The sequence below is a fragment of the Argiope bruennichi genome, chromosome 9 (genome assembly GCF_947563725.1).
Source record: "Argiope bruennichi chromosome 9, qqArgBrue1.1, whole genome shotgun sequence".
Lineage (NCBI taxonomy): Eukaryota > Metazoa > Arthropoda > Arachnida > Araneae > Araneidae > Argiope > Argiope bruennichi.
The window spans coordinates 12875289-12888678 of NC_079159.1; the positions used below are offsets into that span (position 1 = coordinate 12875289).

Sequence of the window (13390 nt, forward strand, 5' to 3'; positions counted from 1 at the left end):
CAACTAATACTTTGCTACTTCAGGCTACTTGATAAATGGCAGGATGTTTACAGGACAAAAGTCAAGAAGAAATTGCAGGCATGTCATGTTAAATAACTTCCTGAAAATTTAATCTGACTTTTAAAAGGCGTATTCTATGTTGAAAGAATTTTTAATAATTGATATTATATGAAAATAAAAACGCATTTTTTGTTAATAGGTAATGTATATACCTGTAATTCTTTTTTTAAATTTAAATATCTAATCCTTAATCAGTACACTGACTTATGATATAAGATTTACTGAATTAATTTATAAAATATAGAGCATAATAAAAGAACTAAAAGCGGTTAAAATATAAAATTACTATAAACTGATGCAATAAAATATTTAATTTGGGATTACCTTCAAGACGTTTATTGCGGAATCTTGTGTATAAAAATTGAATTTAAATTTAAAAAATAGTTTTAAATGATGCGAATGATCGAAATATTTAAAAGCTTTTAAAACCTAATCTAAAGATTGATACATAGTTTGACTTATTAATAAGCCATTTGGAAGACTTTTGACTTCTCTTATTTGCAAACAACTTTCAAAACATAAAAGAAAAAAAATTAGGAATTGTGTTCTTGTGATTTATTATATATAGGATTTTTATTTGAATAAATTCCATTATATTGACCTCGCAAATCAAATGAAAACATAAAAATAATTTTCAATGAAAATTTCGCATAGAAGATCAAGGCCTTGGAATCCTTAAGTTGCTTCCTTTGTCTGTTTGATGACACGACCCTGTCCACATTTTATTATAATCTCATATAGCTTGGCTGTGCCTTATTGACTTTGTACCATACCGTACTTGATCTCATTGTCGTCGTCTGTAAAAAGCAATTTTGTTGATTTCATTGTTTGGCCTTCCATCAGTTTATTTCCCTTTTAATCCTCATTGTAATTTCATTTCTCCGAGATCACCCATGATTAGAATAAAATCTTAGGATTTTGTATTTTTTCAGAATTTGCAGCCCGATTTGACCACAATACCGAATTTTTGGAAAATCTGAGATAGTGGTTCTTCTTATCGTCTCAATCATGCTTCTTTCCAAAGCAGTTTTCTGAAAAATATCATCACAAAATATAGATTGGGAGAGTTCGATTTTTTAAAAATTTTTCTGGAATCTGCTTGAAATTTAATTTTGAGGTATGTATTTGTCATAAATGGCATATTCATCTAAAAAAATGGCCAATAATGATTTATTAATCAACCATTTCCTCCCAATTTTTTTTCAACTGGATCGCATTACTTAAAATCCCAAATTAAGGATTGGGAAAATTCGATTTATTGTTATAGTTCTCCTTAAATTCAGTTTTGCAGCATGCACTTTTCATAAATGGTATATTCTTCTAAAATAATCGCTAATAATGATCTTTTAATCAACCATTTCCTCCTAACCGTCCTTTCTTTTTCCAACTGGATCACATTACCTAAAATCAAAAAATCAAAATTGGGAGGAAACGATTCTTTTTAGAATTTTTATTGTATTCTCCTCAAATTCGGCAGTGTGATATTCATTTATCATAAATTTAACTTTCCTCCGAAACAATCGCCACAAATAATGTATTAATCAACCATTTCCTCTGAAACGTCTTCTATCCAACAGGATCGCATTACCCTAAAATGACACTTCCTTCATCTCCAATAAGATTGGCAATGACTTCCGAAATCCATCAGATTTCTGCTGTCCCGCTCTATTTCTCAATTCAGACGCAATCTTTTGCCGTCCCTGATGATAACTGATAGCTGGTGGCCCACCGAGATTTGTCAGGGACTTCCTCTGGCACCAAACAAGGGAAAACAGGATATGCATTACTACCATTCAATGCCCCAAACATGATTGACAGTTGATATGAGTGCGCGAGGCCGTCTGACCGCACACCCCGCCGAGGGGGTCACAAAGAAAGGAAGAAAAATAATAAAAAAGAAAAACGTTCCTGAGTAAATTCCCTATTTCTAAAGGCACAATAGGGAGAAACTGTATAGGGGAAGCACAGTTGGTGTGTGTACCAAACGGTCTCCATGACACATCACTTTGATTGGAAGAATTGGAAGTGATGCAACAAGGCTCTACTTTTTTCTTTTTTTGATTATTTCCTTTTTTTCTTTTTCTTTTTGTTGTTGTGTCCTTTTTGTGGGTTCCTGCAATGAAGTCTGAGGGGGTGAGGACGGCGCAGTTATTAAAGAGTCAATATGTATTTTTGATTAAGATTGATTTGTTCTGGGTATCTAGGTTGCAATGGCGCATGCGCGGTTGTGCGTGTAATAATGGGGGATTCGTTTTGTGCGCGGAAAGTAATTTTCCAACTGATTAAAGTGTTGTTAAATGGAATATTAATTTATTGAAGCTATTGTCAACTTGTATTTGTGTTTTGGGATAATATTGCAATAAGTTTGGGATTTTAAGCAATGTAAAATATTATTGAGGTAACAGTAAAATGTTTTTCAATAAGTTTGGGATTTTAAGTAATGTAAAATATTAATCCTTGTAAACTGTTTCATTTTATTATCATTTCTCATATGTTTGTAAATTCTGAACAGAGTTATTTTTGTTTTTTGTACGGTAAATATTTTGATATTTGGTAAAATTCCCGTAACATGCCCATCAAAACGTTTAGTGCCCTGAATGGTTACAGATCTAAAGGTATGAGACAGCGTTCTGTTCTGTAATATAACATATTAGTGAGGTAACATTAAAAGGATTTTCAATGAATTTGAGATTTTATGTGATATCAAATATTAATTGATGTAACAATAAAAAGTTTTTTTCAATAATAAGTTTGGGATTTTAAGTAATCAATAAATATTATTGAGGTAGCATTAAAATGTTTTTCAATAAGTTTGGGATTTAAAAAGTATAAAAATAATATTCAGGTAACATCAAAATGCTTTTCAATAAGTTTGGGATTTTAAAAAATATAAAATATTACTGAGGTAACATTAAAATGCTTTTTAATAAGTTTGGAATTTTAAGCAATATAAAATATTATTGAGATAACACTAAAATGTTTTGGACTAAAACATTAATTTTTTTTTTCGTTGCAACGAAATAAATCTATCTGATTGGTTGTTTGTGACTAATTATCATTTAGTTAGAAAAAGTTAGGAATACGAACAACTTGTTTTTGTATGAAATATTGCCAAAAGATGAAATTATAATGATTTTTTAAAGGTAATTAATACACGATATCATGACTGTTTGCTCTGAAAAACCAAAATTTTGAAACATTCTAAAATGAAACTAAAAGAATACTCCTTTTCTGTTTGCAATTCCATTTCTTTATTTCCAAGTAGAATCAGATAACTGCCTTTTGCATTTTTAAACAGCTTGTAAAAGAAATAATTATTGACTAAATAATCTGATTCATAATTTATCCACCAGTATTTTTTTAGCATACGATATTATATGCAATTTGATTATAAACATTTGGCAAAAGTATAATACAGACTTGCCTAAAATCAACTTCTGAAATAAAAATTAAACTAAAAATTGCTTTAAAAATTCTCCATTTGACCTCATTCTGAGATATAACATTTCGGAGTCTGATTTGATTAAAAAAATAAAAAAGGAAATGAAGTGATGAAATTTCAACTCTCTTAAGCTTCATTTTTTGAGTAAAGACTAAAAAATAAAAATGAGATAATTTTTATTATTTGACTTGCCACATCGGATCTTTAAATTAAAAATGCATTAAGTTTCGAGTCTGATGTTTCATGAACTGATATGGCGGCAACTCCTTTCATAATTCGGATAAATGGCTTGTTTATTCGCAGTTAGATTTTTTTTTTAAATTTATTCGCAAATGTGATATTTTGTTTCTGTTCTTATAAGTTCTTATTTTCTACAACATGAATTTTGAATTAATCAATGGTATAATATAAAACCCGCTTCCATTTTAATTAAAATATGGTATTTTGATTGATAACCAAACTACAAGAATGATTGTTTTGCTCAAGGTCTTCCTCGTTATCAGCGATTTATTAGAAACTCCATCAGCAACAACAAAAAAGAATTGCAAATGTTCTATACTTAATAGTATAGGATACTTATTTGCAAATGCAAAAAAAAAGAACCCTGTATTCTCATTGAAGTATCCTTAACAAGCTTATTAAAACCGAACAGAATATCAATAAGAAGTGAAATAATTATAAAAGTACTGTAACCAGTCTCAATTTATAATAAAGATTAATGTTTGAGTGTATCTGTTGTCTGTATTTGTGTTGCTGCTCTATAGGCCAGACTGTTTGACCTACAACTACCAAATATGGCATACATACATTTAGCCTGGAAGGGCGAAAATGTGCACTCTGGTACGATTTTTGAAATATTTCTGTCAAAATTTCTAATTAATTAAAAATTTAGGAAAATTTTAATGCCTTTCCGAGATAACCTTCAAACATATTATTATACAAAAGTATTTTCCGGATCGTTTCAAAATCAAAGAATTATCTTTTTAATGATACCAATTTAAAAGTCACGCTGATCTTTTAATATTTTTTGATAGTTTTCGAGTTTTACCTCATTTTTAACAATTGATCACATTGTTGCCGTCAAATTCAAATTGTTTTCAAATATTTATAAAATGTTTTCAAATAATTGTTCATCGAATATTTAATCGTGTGCTTTACTTCCATTGTTGAAAGCTAAAGAAGAAGGATTCTGTTTAATATTTATGCTGTTTACAAATTGAATAAAACTGAGACGTTATAATTTCACGAAAATTAGAATTTAAATAAATCTCACATTCTCGTTTTCAATAGCATTGTGATCATGAGATTGATCTATTTCAGGAAATTTCATGTACACAGTAAAAAGGACATATGTATGACAATTAAAATAACTTTCAACGTCTGACAGTTTGAAGTAATCATTTACATGAAATTAAGTCTAAACATTTTAATTGAAATTAAATATAAATAAGACCCCCGGCGAATTAGCTGGGACTCAAAGATAAGTAGTCTAAAACAAAAAATATGTACATGCTATTAAAATTAACAGAATTATTTTTTTCCTAATGAAAAATCGAAATCACAATAAAACTATTGTTAAAGAAATAATATAAATTTTTAAATTAACTTTTTGAAATTGCATTCAATTGTTTCTCTCTGTGAGTGAGGCTGTGAGTTTTCTCAAACATTATATCTTCAATAACTCAAAGTATTGTTTCTATATTACCACAATGTTACTCCATGATTTTTCTCTAATTGCCATAAAATTCCATGAAAATATCCTAACTCATTTTATTGCTAACAGGGATTGAAATAAGACATTAGCTGATATGAGCAAATAAAAAGCCAGTAAGTTTTTTCACCCCCTTTTTTATCATTTCTGACAAAAGGAAGTTTTTATTTTATATTTTTTGATGGAATGCAAAGAATATCTGACAATAGTTGATGTAATAAAAAAAGAAACTGAATATCTGCAATTCGCTAATAAAATGTATTACAACCAGTAACTCTAAAAATTGTTCAGCTTGTTAAATTGAACAATTGCAATAATTTAAATTCCAAACGAGATAGAAAAAGCTATGTTTTGTGGGTGCATAAAAGAAAGTTATCTGAAAACAACTACCGGATTTCTTTTTACTCAATTTATCGTATCTGAATAACAATTCCCACGACAGGGGGAGGCCGAACTGCATACCCATTTCGTAATATCCCACAGCCTCCATCCTATTCAGCACAATGTGTGTGGTCCATTGAAGTTGCCAACAATCACCTTAAAATGAGGGAACGAAGTAAAAAGATAAGCCACCAACTTATGCATTTTCTATTGAAAAATGGCAGCCACCCTGCCGGGGCGTTAGATCGAACAAGAGAAAGACGTCATTTCGAACTAATGGCGTGTGACAGTCCGCTGTGTTGACTGACATCCGCGTCTTGGTGGTGCCTCGTCGGAAATACCATCTGTTCCAATACATTGGACATCTGTGAAAAGTATCGGAGAAAAGTAAGGTGAGCGTTACATTTGTTGTTTTTCCGCTACCCTTTTCGGAAAGGTTTCGCTTTCTTTTGTTTCATTTCTTTCTGGCTGATAAAGTGTTTGAATTCTTATTCTGCCAGCTATTGGAGAAATATTTTTTTTTCTTGATTGTTTTCTTTGGTTCTCTCTTTGGGATGGGGCCGGTGAAAATGTTTAATGGTCTCCTGAAGTGTAACAGACAGATGAGTGTTTTTGCGCCGTAGTTAAAAGGAAAGACATTGAGTTTCCGCATGTGTCTTTCATTATTTTAGTATCACTTTGTTCAACATGTGCTTACTTAAACACTTTAAAATCTTTTGTTTGGAAGCATGGGACATAAAGACAAGGATTGAATTTAAAATTTCTGGCATCTAAAACGATTTTTTTAACCCTCTGACTGCGTGTTTCTTTCAAATCATTATTAAATTGCGATGTTTGCAAATAAGTTCATATATTTTTCAAAGAAAGTGAACTGGTACTATATGTCTCGCGATAATAATAAGAATCTGTAATCGTTGTTGTTTCTAAGGGCACTTGTCCTAGACAAGCCCACTGACTTTAAGAAATCATTTATGGATTAAGCCAAGGGTACGTCTTTTATTTTTTCAGTAGAGCCATCTAGGGCCAAGAGAAAGACTTAGCTACACACATCCATTTCATTTACTCAACCCCATATCGTAATTTAGGCCTGAATCAGAGAACGATCACCTCTGATCCAGTACCCCCAATGGCATTACTCTCAACAATGAGGACTTTGTGACCACGACAGGTTCATACGTGCGTCAGCCATCACACACACGGGGAGACTTCGGCCGGCGGGGTTCGAAGACGCAACCCAAGGTACGCGAATCCAACGCCTTAGCAAGCATGCTATTCCGGTCTCATCTGTAATCGTAAAAAGGAACAATCTAAACTGTGGAAAACGCGGGATGCAACAGAAAATAGACTGATTCCCAACCCGCAGAGATCGCAGCATACGCAGCTGAAGGGTTAAATATTGGGTAACCATGAATTGTAAAGCTCATAAAGATTTGTTATAACACAGAATAAGCTATAGGAAAGAAAGACTTTCCTATTGAAAACTTTCTCTAGCAAATAAAAAGAGCTATCTAAATGCATTACTAGTTGCGCCGAGAATAACAAATTTCTTGTCAATTTTCCTTCAGATGCTAAAGATTAACTGAGCCACAATAATTGTTTCTGTGTTAATTCCATTTCTTAATTTTTCGATGATGCAAACCTCGAAGTGATTCAATTCTTCAAGTATCTTCAGGAAAAGAAGCTGATTATTGTGATATCGGGAGCATGTGCCAGCTATGAAAATGGTCCATCTCCAACAATTTGAAAATGTTTCTTCAAAGAAATCCCGCAGAAATTTTTCAAGATATGTTCCTTAATGCAATATGTGTTCGATTTCCTATAAATTGTTTCAATCATTATTCTTTTGGCGAAGGCTCACAAAATTCACGTCCGAATTGCTCAGCCTTTTTTCAAAAATTTCTTTTCAGCTCTCTGGTTAAGTATTTCCTATGACTAGAGAATGCACAATGTTTTTTCAGTGGATAAAGCTGTTTTGAGTATAAAAAAATGACCCTGTTGCAAATTGTAAACGGGAGAACGAATAAAATGAACAGAGCTTAACATGACATAGTTATGAACCATTTCTTCATTCTTTGCATTACATTCTTACATTTTTTTCTTACTTTATTATGTTTTACACCACCTTTTGACAACTAGTTAGATAAACCATTTTGACAAAAATTGAATTTCGATTAAATCTATAAAGTATAATTTGATATTCATGGTTTCCTAAATAATAAAAAAAAATTAAATATCAAACAGTGATAGCCTTTTAAGGTGCATTGTATTCTATCTGCCATTTGTTTTCGTTGTTGTAAATCGCATAACATCAAATTACAATTGTAATTTTTTTAAAAAATCTTTGTTGTTTATGTTGAAACATCTCAGTTCATCTTACAAATTAATTTAACTTCATTTTCTTGTAGCTCATGTAAAATGCGCTCTTAATTTACGCAGTAAAATGATACTGCGCATCTTACCAGCATTATATGCGAATTTCTAAAAGACTTTTTAGTTACACTGAAATTTGCTAGAAAATAAATTTAAAATAGGATAACATCTCTACAAATTGAATATATTACTTAATAATCTCGAAGGCTTATCCAAAAGATTTAGCGCGCGCGAGCATACACACACACACACACAAATAAATGATGAAATAAAATTTAAAAAAATTATCAGTTGAGAAATCATTCTAAATAATAAGAAAAATAAATATATAAGTAAAATCTATAATACTTACTTTTCCTACAAACATGCAATGAAATATTTATATAACAATGAAGACGCTTCAGTTTACATCGAACAATTTAAAATGCTGTTACAGTTTATTTGCAAATTTATATTTGAACCAGCTGGAATGCTCTAAGCGGAATTTTTTCGCCTACTATACAATAAACATATTATCCCCCTCATATAGCATAAAAATTGTGTGCGTTGAGTAAGGCCTTGAATGTAAGGAGTCCTCAGATTTTTATTTTCAGAGACTCATATTTAAGCATTTTATGCTTCTTAGTATAAGGAATAATACCAATCATAAATTTTGGAAGACACTTTTTCGTCCAAATGAACCCAAAATTTGCCAACAATTAAAGTTAATAACAAGGTCACATACCAAATTTCATATTATCTATGTCATTGCCTTTTTGAGTTATCTCCGTTACATGTATGTGAAAGATTAGACTGGCAGATAGTGAACTGTTTGATAGATTTAGACCAAGATTTTGATATTGATCTGTACTTTATAATTGAAACTGTGTGCCAGATTTTATCCATGTAACTTGTTACGCTTTGTAGTGATCTTGTTCATTTATTCTTGACAGATTATAGATAAAGATATAAACTTTCTGTGAATTGATAACATTCAAAATGTGATAGAATTTTGTGTAATGATCACATATCAAATTACATCTATCTAGCCTCAAAGAATTTTTTAATTATCATGTTCATCGCCAGACAGAGCTACAGACATAATTCTATAATTGAATTTTTCAAACTCAGGGAGCTGGGAGATTCGTTAAGATCACAAATTCAAACTTTTTGATGATTATGTTATTTTCTGCTTGTATATTTTATATAGAAAACGAGGAATTTAAAAAGTCAAATAACTGTCCAAGCTCAAGAAAAAATTATACACTTACTAACTTTTATCATTAAATAAGTAATTTTTTAAAAATTATGATATGCTGCAAAAGTCATTTTTGTGTGATAATATACTAATAATCGCATGTGTTATGGATGAAAAGCATCAAGCTTTTGTTTAACATTGTTAACATTAAGATTTCAAGAAAATCGCTTCAAAATGCACATTTCCACCTTCTAGTTTATTATCTATAAAATTCGGTAGTTCTAGGGTGCAGTGGCTTGCTTTGTAGGTCGCTACCAGACAGACACGTACTCACGTCACTTTCATTATTCGTAAAATTAATTAATTCTTCAAATTATTATTTTAATCTGGTTTGCAAAAGTGGATTCCAGCATCTTTAATCAAAATTCTTCGAACACAAGGATTTTAACTAAATTGTATTATGGATATTTTATATTTAAACCTTTGATTATTAAGGATACAATAAGGAAGGAATGAAAATATACAAATAGAAATTTTTTTTGTAGAAATTAAAATTCTCAATAGAAGTTTGTAGATTTAAAATGAGAATTTATATATCAAATAAACAATCGATATGTTTGTATTTAGTATGAATTTTTTTTTTTTCTTTTCCAACAGCCGGCAAATACAAGACCGGTATATACAATAAATACGAGAAATTGTATATTCCAGAAAAACTAATTTTCCAAATAATCTATTTAGGATGTCCCCAATAGATTGAAACTCTGTTTAATTCATTTCGAGTACCAAATACAAGTATTCGGGAAATACCAAAATATTAGTACTCCAATCCTCACCTATTCATCCGATTTTGTAAATTTTGTTTCCTATTTATTTTCCCTCGACGATATATATTTTTTGAGAGAAATCTCAAAAAAATATATATGTGGGCTGGTATAGTGAGGCAAAAAGTATATATATATATATATATATATATATATATATATATATATATTAAACATTTTCGTGGGTAAAAAAGACAAAAGCATCGACAGAAACCGCCAGCTAAAACAACAGTACCAATAATGCCAATTTTTATTTCATATGAAAGATCATGATGTCCTTATACGCCACCAATGGCTATCTACTTCCACTTTCTTTGATTTCGAAGGAATAAAACAACACTCACTCCAATCTCAAGAACTGGATCGATTTCGCTAATTTTTTACGTCGCTTCTCAAGCATAAAAAACAAAGCAGAATACTCTTTCTTATTGGACAATTAAAGTTTAAAATAATACTTTCTCGTATGCAAAGTGTGCGAGCAAATAATATTGTAATTGGCGAAAAAATTCATATCCAGATTTTGACGAATCTCCAAGTTTCAGATCTCCCTGAGTCTCAGAAACCTATTTTTGGCATGATCATTCAAAAACACTTTGAGCTAGATGGATGAAATTTGGCATACAGTTTTTACACCGATTTTCTAGATTTCAGTTCGGAATTTTGAACGAAATTTATTCAGAGGAAGGCTGACTGAACGAAATTACAACTACAAAACGTTGAGATTTAAATAGATGAAATTTGGTATGCAGATGTATCATCAAAAATGAAGATCCAAATTAAACTGGAACCAAATTCATCAAGAGGTTGACTATCTGTCAGTCTGTGCGTTTGCATGGTTGTAAAAGCGATAATTTAAAAGCACAATAACTTATGCAAATGAAATTTGGCTCATAATTATAGCAAATAAAGATTATATTTCTATCAGAATTCGAATAAAAACTTGTCAAAAGATTGATCTTCTGCCGGTACTGTAATCTGCCGGTAGATGTAAATGCGATATCTCAAAAACTTAGCCACTGAAATAAATGAAATTAGGTGTATGGTCTTGGTATTATATCGAGAGCTATATTTTGAATTCTAATTTCAATCGGTCAGAAAAAAAAACGTACAAAATGCATATTCAATTTTCTAGTACTTAAGTATTAACCTGGGGCTAGTGATTGATCGTTAAAAAGTATCCAAAGATAGCATATTAGATTCAATGAAATATTAGATTCACGCAAGAGATCAATATTTCGCAACTTTTGTTCGCTAATGTCATGCAGTTAATACACAAGTACCGACTTTCTTCAGTATACTAAAGAAAATCGGTACCAGATTCTGAAAATAAAGCTCTAAGCACTCGTCGCGTTCGCGAATTTGCCCAAATCCATAATTTTATGTGGGCTAGTGGGCGGTAACACTTTTATTACAGACATGATAGGAAGTTGTGAAGAGATCGCTCTCATTGGTTCCCTGAGCATTTTTACTTATGTAAGTGATTTTTTTGCCGTTTACATCAACATTCCTCTTGAAATTAAAAAATATATAAAAGTGGGCTAGTGTTGTAAAGAAAATATTGTGTTTTATGCAACATTTCAGAAAATAAACGTCGGCATATATTATTTTTACTTTCTTGTATACGTAGTATAGTAATCGTCAAAAAATTAAAACTCGAGATTTTGACGAGTCTCCACGTTTCAGATTTCCCTGAGTTCAGAAAACATATTTTTTTTGTAAAATGTCCGTCTGTCTATCTGAATGGGACAAAGAATAACTCAAGAATGTTTTGAGCTAGACAGATGAAATTTGATATATTGTCAAGTAGGTACTCTAGTGTGGACCTCACACAGTGTTTGACTGATCTTCTTCTTTTATACTGGCAGGGAAAGTTCCAGAATACTTTTCTGGAGACAGTAAGAAAAGACCAGAACACTTATCTAGTAAACTAAAGAAAGGTCCAGAATCTTCTGGAACATGAAATAAAGGAATTAAATGTTTGTACAGACTATGAATCGCATTGTATCTAGCGGGATTAGAACCCACGGTCTCTTGATTATGAGACCAGTGCCATGACCATTCGGCCATGGAGAGCCGGCTGCTTCTTTTCAATGCGGTAGTATTGTCTTTGGATCAAATTTCTAGATATGTATCAAATTTTGAGCCAAATTCGTTCAAAGAAAGTCTATCTGTCTGGCTGTTCGAATATAAGTTAACACGATAATTACAAAATGAAGAGAGCTAGATGGATAAAATTCGTAACACACATTTTACATCTATAATGTGAACCGTTATCAAATTTTGAACCAAATACAATGAGAGGTTGATCGTCTGTCGGTCTGTACTTTCAAAAGCGAAATGAATTAAATATATCAAATTTGATATGGGATTTTGTGACTACAAGTGCAATTTTATATCAAATATTTGATACAATCGAGTGGGAAAAATGCATTTAAAATACAGATTCGATTCTCGGATGTTATTAACCGCTTAATCTCCGGACAATTCGCCAAGGATGACACGGCAGATTCAGTAAAAGTAGTAAGTTCTTACCAAATGTTAATATTTCATGATTATTGTACATCAGTGTCATATGAGGCATTCTCTAGCATGGCATTTTTATTAGAGAATATACGAGAAAGTTTCTTGAAGACCATTCCCACTGGTTTCTGTCATGGCACTGCGAAGTCTATAAAAGCTGATTGAAATTTTTAAATGAATGCTAAAAAGCTTTTCGATGAACAGTTAATAGCCGACGGCAGTTAGTTTATTTTAAAATTTTCGTATAGAATGATTATTAATTTATTTTTAAAATAACTGTTATTAAGATATCAATTATAATTAATCTATACTTATAATAAAGCTCAATGTGTGTGTGTGTGTGTGTGTTGGCGCTCTATAGGCCAGGTCATTTGACATACAGCTACCAAATTTGGTACATGCATACCTTAGAGGTCGAGAATGTGCACCTAAGGTTCCTTTTTTTGAAATGTTAATTAGAATTTTAATTATTAATTAAAAACTAACTTTCCCGCCAAAAAAATCTTCTATTTTCCCCACCGCCAAATGATTACAGCTTCAGTTTTTTTTTTTTTTTCTCCCAACAGTAAAGAGGCTAGGGTTAAAATTTTTCGGCGGATTATTTCAAACGATTCTGTTTATTTTCTTAATGTTTTATGCATTTAAAATTAAACATTGTTAATTAATCCATGTTTCAGATTCATTCTGAAGTACTTTTGAATAAAAATAACACAGAATAAAGGAAATTAAAAATGTATAATCTGCATAGAGTTACCCCAACTGGCGTAGAAAAATTCACGCATTTGCATTTGCGTAACTGGCGAAGAAAATTCACGCATGCGCATTGCGTTGCCATGACAACCATTATCAACGGACGATTTAAATTATTTTCAGGTTAGTTGCATGCTTTTGTAAGTAAATTGTAT

General features: G+C 31.1%; 1 protein-coding gene across 2 annotated transcripts in view; it reads left to right on the forward strand.

The window, feature by feature from the left end:
• LOC129983884 (inactive tyrosine-protein kinase transmembrane receptor ROR1-like) overlaps positions 1 to 13390 on the forward strand; it is a 394447-nt gene that overhangs the window by 67154 nt on the left and 313903 nt on the right. Inside the window, exon 1 of one of the 2 annotated variants that reach the window (XM_056093571.1) lies at positions 5853 to 5986. The exons of the other annotated variant lie outside the window; for it this stretch is intronic. The gene's annotated coding sequence lies outside the window, so the exon portion shown is untranslated. Of the gene's footprint in view, positions 1 to 5852; positions 5987 to 13390 lie in introns of those variants that run through there. 2 annotated transcript variants of the gene reach the window in all.